At 46.2% G+C, this 15,262-nt stretch overlaps 1 protein-coding gene across 8 annotated transcripts in view; it reads right to left on the bottom strand.

The window, feature by feature from the left end:
- The window catches only part of STAT1 (signal transducer and activator of transcription 1), a 533,280-nt gene that overhangs the window by 416,313 nt on the left and 101,705 nt on the right, over nucleotides 1-15,262 (bottom strand). The window lies entirely within an intron of this gene.

The following is a 15,262-nucleotide window of genomic DNA, read 5'->3' as shown; positions in this document are numbered from 1 at the left end:
CGGTGCTGAACTGGAAAGTTGGTCACCGACAGTCTTTTTTTGGGCCGAGCCATAGCCTTCCGGCAGTGGCGTACCAAAGGCCTTGTGCTTTTTCTTTTGTTAGGGTGCAGGGGCAGACATACTCACATGTTGTCCTGCTGTGACTTGTCTGTCTTTTTCTGATTCCTGCTCGGACTCGGAATCTCAAACTGAGACTGCCGTCTGCATCAATTCTTCCTCTTCTACGTCGAGATGTTCACCGCTCCTCGACGCAATTTCGAGTCTTCTTGCCCTTCGGTCTCTAAGAGTCTTTTTCGATCGGAAGGATCGACAGGCCTCACAGTTTTCTTCCCGATGATCTGGGGAAAGGCAGAAGTTGCAAACCAGATGCTGGTCTGTGTACCGGTACTTCGCATGCCACCAAGGACAGAATCGGAATGGAGTCCGATCCATGAGGCTTCCACACGGTCGGCCCGAATAGGCCCGAGTTGGGCGCGCGACCCTCAAAGGGCTCACAAAGTTGTATTCCCGACGATACTGCGATGTTGATGGAAGAATATTAACCTGATCGATACAATACCGACAGAAAGATAGTTTTATAAAGTTTTCTGAACCGAAATCTCTGAGCGAGAGGAAACATGTCCAAACCCGATGGCGGAAAGAAAACAATCTAACAATGGAGTCGATGCCCATGCGCAATGGAACTGAAGAGGGTAAGTCACTCAATCCCGTGACTCGAAAACACTTCTTTGAAGAAAAACAACTTGTAACACTCTGAGCCCAACACTAGATGGTAGACTACTAATGCACAGCATGTGTATCTGCAGCTACACATGCCATAAAACACATGTATACACTAAACAAATGCTCAAATATTAACATTTTTTGTTTAATTCACAATCAAATATAGAAAATGTTTTCCCATTTTACATTTTGCTTCTTTATGTGTTAATGCTTTAATAATTTTAAATTATTATTATTAACTATAATATTATTTAATTTTCTAAAACAGTCAGGAACCCCCTGAATAGGCATTGGGAAGATCCAGGTGTCCTCGGCCACAAGTTACAAACCACTGGTCTAGAGTTCACAATCAATACCACAGAATATCACCTTCTGCTCCTACAAATTCAACCCTTTTTGGAGACAGTCTTCAATTGTGTGGTAGGGTGTACATTCTCCAGTCCCACATGGGTTAAAGTATTTCAATCTTTTCTCACCCACTTTCACCAGGTAGCAGTCAACAGTAATGCGCATCCTCAGCATGATGGCCTCTTGCACTGCCACAGTCCCCATGCACACTCCACATGCACCCGCTACAGGAAAGCCAGGCAGCACAATGGTGACATGAGCAAGATCATTGGGAGAATCCAGTGTTGATCTGGGGATGTACTCATCAATCTCTGCAGTAGTGGAACTATCTTTTCTGGACCTAGTTCCACACATGACCATCACCATGGTTGCATTCCTAACCGAGTGGGGGGCACACCTGCAAGACCTCTCTCACTCTCCAAAGTTTGTGTACACCCCGTCAGGGGGGCCTCCATATCAACCACCTCAAGCTGTTAGCAATCCAGCTTGCTCTCAAAACATTCCAATGTGATATTCTCAGCTAGGTAGTTCTAATTCGCATCGACAGTTTAACCACCATGTACTACCTACAGAAACAGGACAGAACATACCACAGTTGTCACGCCTTTCTTTGAGCATTTGGTGTTGAGCACTCCATCACAGAGTCCATGTACTAGAGGAGTACCTTCTAGAAGAGCACACAACTTTGCAGACCTGCTCAGCAGGATGCAGCAACAAGTTCACAAATGGGAACTCCACACCCCCCTAAGCCCTGCTCCAAAATTTTCACCATTAAGGGTTCCCTGAGGCTGATCTATTTGCCACCGCTGAAAACGCAAAGTACCCAAGTTGTGCATTCAGGTACTCGCACCTGCACTTGTTAGGTAATGATCTATGGATTAACTGGTCAACTATATTTTCCTATGTTTTACGCCTCTCCCACTACTTCTGTAGGTGATTCAGAGGCTACAGCAAACCTCCCTCCTCCTGGAGGTTCCCCCTTGGGCCAGACAATGGTGCTACACAACCCTCCACGTGTTGTCTGTTGTCCCTCACAAGAAGCTCCCCAACTGGCTGGATCTTCTCACTCAACATCAAGGCATAGTCAGGCACCCCAATACTTAGGCAGCCTATCAATTTGGATCCTGAGGTCCTAGAGTTCGGCTACCTCAAGTTGCCTCTTGAATGAACTCCCATCCTCAAGGAGCTTGCCACCCTACAACTAGAGCCTACTATGCAGCAAGTAGGAAAGTTTTTTCACTACTGCCTATGTAAACACAATGATCTACTGAACCCTGCAGTGCAAGAGTGTTACCTTTTTAAGCTGCAATGCTCAGGATTAGCTTACATGTCAATTTGCTTACACTTGGCTGCAGATGCAAAAATACCTACAGAATAGTGAACACACTTCACTTTTCATAATGCCTGGTATTAAAGACTTTTTGGAACCTTAAAAGGATAACACCTGCCCCACCAAAAAAAAAACAAAGTTAACCCCAATCCTTCCCTAGAATCTTAATGTGGTGCTCACTATGCTTATGGGGGCCCTTTTTTGAGTCCCTGAATTTCTGCCTTGGAAAGTGGCATTTCTCTTTGCTATAATCTCTCCTAGGCGTGGGCGTTAACTCCAGGCTCAAAGCCTGCTCTGGCAGGGGTGTTACACACCTATCCAACAGGATGGCCTGCAAATTAGCATTCCAAGGCAGGCGGCTTAGGAGAGCCCGCAGCCTTTGGTATGCAAATCTGGCTTCCCTCAGAGGTGAGAGGATACGGTTCCCCTTTACCAGTGTTCATTTGGCACCTGGGCAGGCAGGAAAATTAGTAGTCAGAGAAATTGAGGTGGACCGGAAATCTGAAAGTCTGCTGTCTTGGTGATGGCAGAACTAGGTACTCTGAGACAGGATCATGCCCACTTCCCAAAGAAGTGGTCATATAGGGGGCATAGTAACCCCAGGGATAAGAACCCTACACTCTTCTATCGTCCCTAAATCCAGTATTTTTGGGAACCCCTAGCACCACAGAATCAGATCCTGAGACTTGAAAGAATACGACAGATGTGAAGTCTCACAAAAGCAAGAGCAGAACACCAGCAACTGGGTTGGCACAAACTCTGCTGGCCTGCCTGCTGTCCTTGACAATTGCACTGGGATTCGTCCTGCAGCTGCCCATGCCTCCAAAAGCCTGAGAGGACAGCCAGCCTTCACTCCAGACCCATGAACTCCTGCGGAGTAGCAAAGCTGCTCTCATGCATCTTGCAAGCACCACAGAAGAGCTGCGAGGACTCTAGACCCCAAAAACCTGACACCGGAAAGCACCACAGCACCTGTGCCTCCTAGCCCGAGTTGAAGTCGTCCAACAGTGCCAGCGTGGTCCCCAGATCCTCCACACCCAAAGCCCACCCTGAGTTTGCCAACTGTGGACTTCCGAACGCTGTCTGTAGCCTCTTTGTACAGGCCCCCTCTACCACAAGTGCCTCTGGTGACAAAAACCCGCCACCTCAGGACACCTCCGCACCCAGAGGAGAAGAGGATAAAAGGTGTCCCTATGTCCCTTAGCATCATGAGACCTGAGCACCTTTCTTGGTTTAGTCGGACTGGTCCCTAGTCTTTCTAACAGGACCGTTCCCTATAGAATAACAATAAGGCACCCAAAGCTAAAAAGCGCCTCTGCACCCAGATGCCACAGTGCCTCCCAAAATTACCTGCCTTGGACTTTGCCTTATACTTACCTTAACTGCAGAAGAACAGTCCTGTAAGATGTTGCTAAGTGCCTGAATGCAGTATATAAGTTCCTTTTTCCCACTGGATAACATTAGGGAACCTGAAAAGAACTTCTGCACCCAGACGCCCTGCTGCCTCCTGAGGTGACCTGTTGGTGCTGCATTGGACCCTGCTCCATATTCACCTTAAGTCTGGAAGATTGGTTCCGTAAGTCACTGTAAACTACCTGTATGCATTATGTGTATTTCCTCCAATGGACAGCATTCCTGCACCAAGTGTTGATTTTTCAAATCTGTAGAAATTCATAACTCGAAACGTACTTACCTGATCATGATAATCTTGATGCCTAAAATTATATAAAGAAAAGTGTTATTGTGATTTTGTTAAGAGGTGTAGGAATTGAAGGTTGTTACAGCTGGGGTAGAGATGACTCGTAGGAAACACCTTGGGACAGCAATCCAGGGGATTGCAGGCCATGCTAAAGGTAATGGTCTGGTACGTTAACGGGTTGGCAAGTAAAATTAAGAGAACCATGGTATTACAATATCTGAAACAACACTCCCTGACATTGTCCTCTTGCAAGTGACCCATTTACAGGACAACAGACACCAATGGCTGGAAAGGATGGGATATTCCCTTACAGCACATTCAGTCTTCACAACCGATTTCAGAGGGGAGGGAATACTGGTTAAAAAAAAAATCGACTCCATTTATCAAGAAACACACGTGGCATGACCTGGCGGGAAGGTTTGTAGCACAATCGGGTAACTGGCAGGGATGTGCCTTGAACTTGTGCTCTGTCTACATTCCGCTCAAGATGCACACACAAACACTGCCAAAACTAAGTTTACCGTTAGTTGGAATGCCGCTGGGGTACTTATTTTGCAGGGGGAGGGACATGAATGTAGTAATGGACCCTAAAACTGATAGATCCAGACGGACGGGGATGGTGGGACCTCTAGTCTGCCAGCTTTTGTTGATACCTTTGGGTTGACAGAGCTGTGGAGGAAACAACACCCAGTGAGTGTCAATATTCACTTTATTCAGCGGCATACTCCAGTCACTCTCGTTTAGCATACCTACTGAAACAATGTATACATGCACACAAGTTCACGCAGACCCACTTTAAGGCCAGGGGTTATCTCGGATCATTTCCGGGCAGAGGGGATATTTAAGGGACAGACACCCAAACGAGATGCGATGCCACAAACAGATCTCTGGTATTTCAAAGACAAGGCTAAGATGGCACAACTAAGGTATGTGGCGATACACTGTTTCTGAGAAAACTAAGGCACTGTAGACTCACTTAATATAATGTGGGAGGCCTCTAAGTCCGTCCTGCAGGGACATACAATCTGTTTGATAGCAGGAATTAAAAAGGAGCCCCAGGTGGCACTGGAAACTCTAGAGGGTGGGATCCACCAATAGGAAAGGGACAGTCAGGCTCAGACTGACCAAGAGAAGGGCCACAAATAGCAGCTTAAACAAAGTGAATTCCAAGCGCTTTTGGAGGAGATGGCCAGGGCACATACCCTGGATACCCAGCAGGAAACAAGGCGTTCAAACTCCTGGCTTGGTTGGAGAAGAGAGATCAAGGTAGAAACTGGGTACTCACCATAAGTGACATGAAAGGGAACCTGTGAGAGGCGGCCTCAGGGATCACAGATACTTTTGCCTCTAACTACGAGATGCTGTACACACCCACCCCGGAAGCCTCATTGGAGAACTGTATTGAGCTGCTTTAAAACATTAAGGTTCAAACTATGTCAGATGATGACAAGAAGGCTCTGGTGAGTGATATGACCGAGGGAGAGCTGGTGGGGGCAATAAGGTCATTACACTCCGGGAAAAAGATGAGCCCCAATTGCCTTGCATGTAGAGATCTATAAAGGAATGACCACCAAGGTGGCTAAACACATGCTGGCAATGTATCAAGGACCAGTAACAAAGGGAGAGCTCCTCCTTGACCAGCTAATGGCCCCTACTGTGATGCTTCCTAAACACCACAAACCCCCGACTGAGTGCTCATTATACAAACCTATATCTATGCTAAATGTTGAGGCCAAGGTTTTGGCCAAGGTGCTGGCACTTAGGCTGCGGAAAGTGATCACCACTCTAATTCACTCAATCAGTCCGGGCTCATGCCCCAAAGGAGAACACGACTCAATCTATGACCGTTATATGGGGTACCCACCTGAGTACGTAGGGGTCCCCACACGGACCCAAGAGTTGTCCTTTCTTTGGACACATGAATGGCGTCAACAGTTTGAATGGAATTACCTGTTTGCTGTTCTCCGACGTCTACAATTTGGCCTTAAATTCTGCGTCTGGGCCCGCATTCTGTATATGAAACCGGTAGCAGAGTCAATGGGGTGCTGTCCCGAATGCCTAATTTGGACAAGGGAACCCAGCAGTGGTGCCCACTATACCCAATGATTTTTGCGCTTCCTTTGGAAAACCTGGCTGCATGGGTCTGTGACAACTCACTTATTTGGGGGGGAGAGGGGGGTTAATGGTGTGGGTAACTGTTAAGAATGCATATTATGCAGATGATATTTTGCTGTACTTAAGCAACCCTCAATTGTCAATAAAGTGTTACAGGTGTTTTATATATATCTATGGACAATACTCTGGGAATTGAATTAATTGGGATAACTCCTGTCCATTTCCATTGACGGGTGGTATACCGCAGTTGCCACGAAGGATGTCGCAACCCCATGTAATTCCTATGGAGGAATTTGTACAACATTCTAAATAGGACAGGGCGAGACGTCAGGCATTGGCAGACACTGCCGTTGTCCTTGATGGGACGGGAAGCCCTATATAAAATGATTGCCCTACCCAGACGTTTATAAGCCCTACAGAACACACCTGTGCCACGGACTTTCTTCCACACAGTAGACCAAGAGATGCACCTTCTCCTACAGAATGGGGTTGGGGGTGGAGAGTGTGTGGATAGAGGAGAAGCTCCAGAGGGGAGTGTATGATGTGGTTTGGTAATCACAGATATCCTTCCATGTCACTGGCTGAACAATTAGTGGTCATAAACAAATGGGTGTATTCCAAACGTCAGGAACTGGCATTTCGGGTGGACCGGGAGGTTATGGGATCCAGAGACTACCATAGGCTCCTATATACAAAAGGGCAGGGACAAGACTTACCATTGCATACAAAGACAGTGGTGGAGGCATGGTTGACGGCCCTGAAGGTTCAGGGTTGGGCAGGGAAAGTGACGGAGCAAACCCCCTTATGGGACAGTGATTTGCTGTCAGAAGTGGGCAGGCTAGAGGGCTTCTTTAAGTGGGCACTCCTAGGTATTGAACGATTAGGAGATAGTTGGATATGACAGGAGCCCCGGCCCTTCAAGGCTTTAAAGACAGAGTTACAACTGGCAAACTCTGAACACTATTGCGACCTATAAGTAGTACATGCCCTGATGGTGCATTTGCCCGGGGGAACTCGGGTGGAAGAATCTTATCCTCTAGAAGAGAGATTATTTCTTGACCCAATGATGGAAAAAGCTATTTCTCCATCATAAAAAAAATATATGAATTACACCCCTGATGACTTAGGTCCTCTTAGACAGCGATGGGAGGAGGATATGGAAGAAATGGTTGATGAGGAATGGAGTGAGGCACTGCAGGGCCCAAGAGTCATAGCTCTGAGGGCTGGGTTCCACCTGATGAATCTTCGAATCGCACATAGATATTATGCTGTGACATTACAACACAAAATGGGTAGGGCTCCCACGGGCAAGTGCATACAAGGTTGCGGGCAGGAGGACATGTAGAAAAGTGCCTCTTTTCACATGGTTACCTCCCACTTTTTGCCTGATATCTGATGCTAACTTGACTGGGTGAATGCTGGGATCCCACTAAACCAGGCCCCAGCACCTGTGTTCTTTCCTTAAACTGTACCATTGTTTCCACAATTAGCAAACCACTGGCACACAGCTAAGACCCTTGTAAAAGGTACCAGTGGTACCACGGCCTTATGGCCAGGTAAGGGCTGCGGCATGTATTGTGCCACCCTGAGGGACCCCTCACCAACCACATGCACACTGTCATGACAGACTGCGTGTGTTGATGGGGAAAAGAAGGCAAAGTTGACATGGCATCGCTCTCTGGGTGCCATGCCCACAAACCACTGCCTGTGGCATAGGTTAGTCACCCCTCTAGCAGGCCTTACAGCCCTAAGCCAGGGTGCACTATACCACAGGTGAGGGCATAGCTACATGACCAATATGCCCCTACAGTGTCTAAGTCCATTCTTAGACATTGTACGTGCACTGTGGCCATATTGAGTACATGGGCTGGGAGTTTGTCATTACGAACTCCACAGCTCCATGACTGCCTCACTGAAGACTGGAAAGTTTGGAACAAACATCTCAGCTTAATAAACCCACACTGAATCCAGTGTTGGAGGTATTGAAATATGCACACATTGGGCATCTTAGGGATGCCCCGGGTAAATCATCCAACCCTCTTAGTGTAAGGCTGACTAGTCTGTGCTAGCCTGTCACTAACAGACACTTTTCTGAACCCATGGGGTGAGAGGGTTTGTGCTCTCTGGAGTTAGGATCAAAACCTGTTCTGGGTGGAGGTGCTTCATACCTCCCCCTGCAAGAACTGCAAAACTTGATGGTGAGCCTTAAAGGCTCCTGCCTCGTCTTACAGTGCCCCACGGCACTCAAACTAGTGGAGATGCCCGCCCCCCTGGACCAAGCCCCACTTTTGGCAGCAGGTCAGGTGGGAAATTAGTGAACACCAGGAGATGTGCCCACCCCAGCTGGGACCACCCTAGGGTGGCCAGAGCTGTGGTGAACCCCTCCTAGCAGAATCCTCCAACTTGCTTAGGGAGCAATTAGCCAATAGGGTTAGGAATGTGCACCCCTCCACAAAGGGAGTGGGCCAGGAAGGGTGTAGCCACCCTTGGGAACAATAGCAATTGTCTACTGCCCTCTGATCCCTTAAACGCCTCTAAATCTAGTATTTAGGGGCACCCCTGAACCTTGCTTTTCAGATTCCTGGTGACCTGGAAAGAAGAAGCAGGAGTGAAGGCCCGCACGAGCAGAGAAAACGCCAGGCGACAACTGACTTGGCCGCAGCCTTACCGGCCTGTCTGCAGCTTCGAGACTCCTGCTACAAAAGACGACTCATCCTGCATGACCAGCGACCTCTACAAACTCCCGGAGGACTACCGGCCTACCCAAGGATCAAGATCTCCCGAGGGCAGCAGCCCTGTGCACAAACAAACCTCCAAGAACTCCAGAACTGCCCCGGATCCTCGAGTCCTGCCCACTCTGCACCCAACGCCTACGACCCTTGTCCAGGTGACCCGCCGATCCAGAGCAGGTACCCAGGCGATTCAGACCTCGAGTCCGCCCTGGGTTTACCCCTCCTGACCAACACAACAACACCGGCAGCCAAATCCAGAGGACCCACCTGATTGCGACCGGCTCCTGTGAAGATTTCCAGATGCCTAAGGGTAAATCTGCACCTGCAGCCCCCTGGCCTTCGTCCAGCAACATCCAGTGGGCTCTCTACTTACCTGTCCAGCTGTTGGTTTTCTTCATCTTTGTGACCCCCGGGGTTCCTCTCATTGTAAAGCATTGGGCACCAGCCACTATGTTTGCACTCTGCACCCAGTCGCCCCTCTGCTGAGGGTGTGTGTTTGGTGCTGACCAGTGGCCCCCAGTGCTGATCTAAACGCCCCAGGTCTGTGCCCTGAAGTCATGGATACTTACCTGCAAGCTGTTTCTTTCTAAAGTGTCCCCTGTTTCCATAGGATTCCATTGGGCGCCGCACACCAACTTTGACCTCTGCATCTGGATGGCCCCGTGTGGCTGGTAGTGCACTCTTCCTAAACTATGCCCTGTGGCCACCTTAACCCCTGAAGATTGGCATCGTAAGTCTAGTACTTACCTGCATATTGTGTCGTTACTTTTCCTCCCCTAGGACTCCATTGCTTCATTGCTTTCTACAAGAAATTGCACTGTCTACTTTTGAAATTGAAAAGTATTACTTACTGTTTTACAAGTGAATTCTAAACAAAGTACATTTGATACTTGAAAGTGATACATACTTGAAACTGTACTTACCTGCAACAAAGATACTTTTGTTTCTAGAAATAAAGTAACAAAGTATATTTTTGATACAAAATACTGGCCTGGAGTTAGTCACTGAGTGTGTGCCTCATTTCTGTGTGTGTACAACACATGCTTAGCACTACAATCTGATAAGCCTAAGTGCTCGACCACACTACCACAAAAGAGAGCATTAGTATTATCTATTTTAGCCTCTGTAAAGCCTCTGGCGATTCACTGAACTCTGTGCACACTATACCTTACTTTGGTATAGTATATACAGAGCCAGCTTCCTACAGGGCACTTTTTCCCATATACTGTGGGCCTGTCCATTGAAAAAAGCCTATTGGGAAGGTGTCACGAAATTCATGTCCAGGGTAGTGGTGGTGGAGTTCCCAATGGAAGCCAAGTGGCTGCTCTTGAATGGGAAGGGGGAAATGACCTGGTTGAAATACATGATTCTCTGGCTTGGGGTTGGGGCCAGAATGGCCAAAAGGAATGTTGCCAGGGCTTGGGGCACACACATGCCTCCCAGGCTTCATGACTGGGTGAGCAATGTGGACTGGTGCCAACGGGCAGAAGAAATAGTGTATTTGGGGAGAGGATGCATTAAAAAAAATGGAAACAGATTTGGGGTAAATGGAGTGCTTACCGGGACGATGGAATGGAATCAGAGTGAGGATGGTACAGATGGAGGGCAGAGAAGTTTGAAAGGAATAAACCCTAGGGGGGTGCCTGCTCTTTGGAATGTGAATTGGGGGAGGCCCGCTGTTGTTATGGAATGATGTGATATGCTCAATCCTGCTGATGCACCGAAGAATGCTTGTAGCATGTATGGCCTATGCTATTGTTACTCAAATAAAAAAGTTTTTAAAAAGGTGTTATTTTAATAAATTGCCATGGATCGCCTTATTGAGTCATGTTTATCATTTATTGACTGTGTGCATGCAGCAAATGTCTAACACTCATCTCTGATAAACCTAAGGCTCCTCAACCACACTACCCCCTAAGAGGGCACCTTGGGATTGCTACAGCAAGCCCCTGTCCACTTATAATGGATACCTGGACTATTTATATAGCATACTAAAAAGAGTTATATTGGGCAAAGAGACAGTTTCCTACACTACCTTTGTGCATTTTAGCATAGTCGAAAAAAGTTTGCGAGTTTTACTAAATGGTTTTGTCTTATGAATGTAATACATGAGGGCTGGGCCCTTTTTACTTCGAGTGTGTCAAACAATCTTTCTGCTCCTGAGTCTGGGTGTGGGAAGAACACCAGGAGCAAGATGGTTTGATTGAGGTTGAAAGAAGATATCACCTTGAATAGGAATTCTGGGTTAGTTCTAAGAACTATCATGTCAGTGTGAACGTGGAAAAAAGGGTGAACCCTGGGGTTCAGAAACATGTCTGTGGTGGCAGGCTGGTTAAGACCAGTCCGTTAGCACACTAGTTGTTGGTAGGTTTTTCAGGGAGCACCTCTAAGGTGCCCTCTGGGTGCATGTACTACTAAATCCATCACTGGAATCAGTGAGGACTTATCAATACAAGATGTTTGATAAAAAACATCCCTAGTTTCGGTGAAGCCATCATGCAGCTGGAGAATTTGTACAGGCTCCAGCACATGTACTTAAAATAGCTTCCATGATCAGTTACTTTGTCTAAGAATTGACAAAGACATAGCAAATGCATTTCTGCTCTTGCAGATATGTGCACACATGCAATATAATGCACCCTGCCTTAGGCCTGGAAGGCCGGTTGAAGGGGTGACTTACATATATTGCATGCAGTGTCAGTGGGCAAAGCACACTGGCTGTGCCATGTTGTGTTTTCACTTTTAACTGCACAAAGAAACGCAGCCTGCAACAGCAGTTTGCATAAGCTAGGTGAGGGGTCCCTTAGGGTAGCACAATTCATGCAGCAGCCCTTAGGGATCCTCTTTGCTACCCATGCCATAAGTATCTGGGTACTGTGCGGGAAAACAATCTAACTATGGAGCTGATGCCCATGTGCACTACCATATAGAGGAGGAGTCACTATATCTCGTGACTCAAAAGAAAAACAAGTTGTACATGTCTAAGTCGAACACTAGATGGCAGGAGCATGCAGAGCATCTGAATCTCCTGCATTATATGCCACAAATAGATGCTTACATGGTAAATAATATTTTCCTTTCACACTGACAAAGTGTACCCGGTAAGCATGGTGCTTTTGTTTGTTTGCAGTGTGGCTCCATGTCTCACTGTTCAGCAAGAAACTTCACACCCCAAATATGAAAGGAATGTTTTTTTTTTTTTTTTTTTTTTTTTAGGGGTTCGGTGTATACTCAGTACTACTGGCTGCTTTTGATGTTTCATGAAGCCATCCTGGGTATATTTACAACTGCAGAGTAGAACTGAATCCGTAACATTCTTTCAGTTGCCTTATAGCAGCTCGAAGTAAGAATGCAAAAGTCAAGCTTATCCTGATTATCGATTGAAATTAGACTCTAAACTTCACCTGCTGGTACCCTTTAGCAATACTTCAGTTGAAATAAGGGTGTTATCTTTAATACCACATCTTTTTAATTTTGAGGAATCATAACAATTGTGTCTTTAAATTCTTGTTGTATTTTAGCTATTTCACAGTAATGCCACTCAGATGGGATAATACTAGCTGCCACAATATAGCAGGTTTTAAAAGCTTCAAAGGATAGGAAAAACCTGGTTTGAGCCATCGTCCTAATGTTGTTATTATAAATAGATCTACCATCATAATCAAGTGGCGTGTACAGATTCCTGCACTGGTGGTGATTAAGTACAACTCAGCAGATATCCATAGTTTCAATCTCTGCAGGTCACAGTGTAGAAATCACCATCTTCATAGTGTGCTACTCATGGCTTTGGAACCCCTGTGCCATAGCAAGTACTGTTGCTCTGTGGATGGTGTTCTATTCTTAACTATAAGCCTACTGCCCACCTATCTTTTGATGAATTTCTTCTGCAATGCTACACATAACAGGGTGACATCGAGAGACTGTAGCATTGAACTTTTGGCTAAATAGTGTTATCAGTGCTTCAAGGACCCACTGTTAAGAACAGGCCTTAATCAGTCCTGTCAACTAAGTTGAGATGCTCAAATGTGCTAGTCCCAGGTTGTTCTGAAGGTTATGTTACAATACTTTCTATGCTAGCTGACCTATCTAGTTTCAAGTTGGACATAATCCCATGAAGCTCCATCCTGTATGCAAGTAGGAGCCTTGTTCTTCATGGTCCCCTCTGTCATCTATCTGAGGATGTCTTATTTTCCCTGTGTGGGGGTAAATAAACAGTTTCTTTTGCCAAGTTACCAACTCCTACAGGAGACATTGCAGAATCAGCAGCTTCTGTTCCTCTGAGTCTACCATGGTCAGTCAGCTGGGTGTCAAGGGCTGTTTTGGATTTGAGGCCAGTTTTGACACTGAACAGTGTTTCACTTGAGAAGTGTCTATTGGTGTTGGTGCTGGGTATTCAGATAGAGTGAAGGGAGCTGTCAGCACCAGAAGGCTTGGTCTTGGGCAGCTGGCTCTATGCCAGGGATGGAGTCGTTGTCTGCTCCGAAGCCTCTGGGCATGGCTGGCTATAGATTGGATGCAGTGACGGACTGGAAGGGTGTGTCCCCAATTGTGGGCTCAGTGCCTGACTTCCATAGGGGTGGTGGGTGACCTAATGGTGAGAGCTTTGGGGAGCTGTACTCACTTCTGACGGCCTGGTGTGGGCTGCAGATTTTCTGTCACTGAGGTGAATCTGGAAGTGGGCTGAGGGGGCCACTTGTTAAGCGATATCCTCCTATCCTTTGATGTCCTCCTCGAAGATAACTTGTCTTGCCACTGTTCAACGGTGCATCAAGGAAACCTAAGATACTGATGGTTTTGGATGGTCTTCTTGGATCAGAATGTGAGAAAGGCATAGAAGGAGGTCTTGTCGTGCTTTGCTGATGAGCAGAGGTGGCAGACTGAGTGTTAATCTGTTCATGAGTATTTGAAGTCGCACTGTTGAAAGCAACAAAAAGGCATTTTTCCATCACAGTCTGCGCATTCACAAGGACAAAGCTGAATGGACCAGGCCCAAGAGGGCCGTGGTCCCCACCAGGGTGTCGACGAAGACACCTGGTATGCAACCAATGGAACAACCACGACGGAGTCAATAGAAATCACAAAGAAAACAGATAGCCTCCAGCAAACGGGAGCGGAAGACTCGAGAGGCCCCGAGGACCAACGCCAAGTGAGGTTGACTCAGAGCCTAAGCGATGCACGTCTGACCACAATGGCGGACGAAAACAATCTGACTATGGAGCCTATCTGCATGTGCAGTACTAGTCCTAGCTGAAGTCACTATACCTCAGAAACCAAAAAACGTCTTTTAAGAAAAACATGTTGTACAAGTCAAAGCCCAACATTAGATGGCAGGAGTATGCAGAGCATATGTACCTACAGCTACACATGCCACGAACATTACATTTGGCTAATTTAAAAATAATGTCTGTACAGAGACCTGGTTGAAGCAAAAAAAAAATCTTCCAATAAGTAAATCCAAGAAAAAAGAATGAGAGAATGGCAACATGAAGTTCTACTGCGGACAGCAAGTTGAAAATCTACGTTTGGATATAACTGACTTTTCAAAAATATAATATTTTCTGATCATTTGATTAGACACCTATTTGAATCTCATACTTTATAAAGTGAGTGTACACTTAATTCTTGAATAGGACCAGCTTTGCGTTTCAGACCTAAAATAAAAATCTAATTTTCAGTTATGAATTTACTGAAAACAGAAAAAGAATTGCCGAATGACATAACCTTCTATTATGTAAAAAAAATAAACATGTAATCATAAAGCAACATACTTACTTCCATTGTTTTGTCCTCTGTTCTCTCATACACCTTATGACCTGCCTCCCAGGATAAATTTTCCTAATTGGTCCTTTTTTACTGGGCTTTAAAACATACAAAACTAACAGAAATAAAAGTTCAGTGACAGCTCAGAGACCTTATATTTACATTCTACTCAGATCCCGAAAGATCTGTGTCAGTGTCATACACATTCTTCGACAACTGGAGAAGTTGGTAGGGAGACGCAATGTAAAGCTGAATGAGGTGGTCGACTTATCAACTCCAAAAAGGAAAGAAATTCAGCGTCGCTCACACTGAGAAGTCCGTAATGGATCTTGGTGAAAGACTGGATCAGACTGAAAAACCCGAACCACTGTTAAGGCATGGCTGTCTGCCTTATCTACACTAAAATGACGACCACCACCATTTCCTCTGTTCATTGTTTTTTTGTGCAACCTCAAAATATTGCAACTAACTTCAACTCCCTGTCAGAGTCATTCTACATTCCTAACTTGTAGCAAGGCTTTCCAATTAACGAGACAAGCTACGCCATACAAGACA

The sequence above is a fragment of the Pleurodeles waltl genome, chromosome 3_1, assembly GCF_031143425.1.
Source record: "Pleurodeles waltl isolate 20211129_DDA chromosome 3_1, aPleWal1.hap1.20221129, whole genome shotgun sequence".
Lineage (NCBI taxonomy): Eukaryota > Metazoa > Chordata > Amphibia > Caudata > Salamandridae > Pleurodeles > Pleurodeles waltl.
The sequence above is the reverse complement of the archived record's forward strand: the minus strand, read 5'-3'. Positions and strand labels throughout refer to the sequence as shown.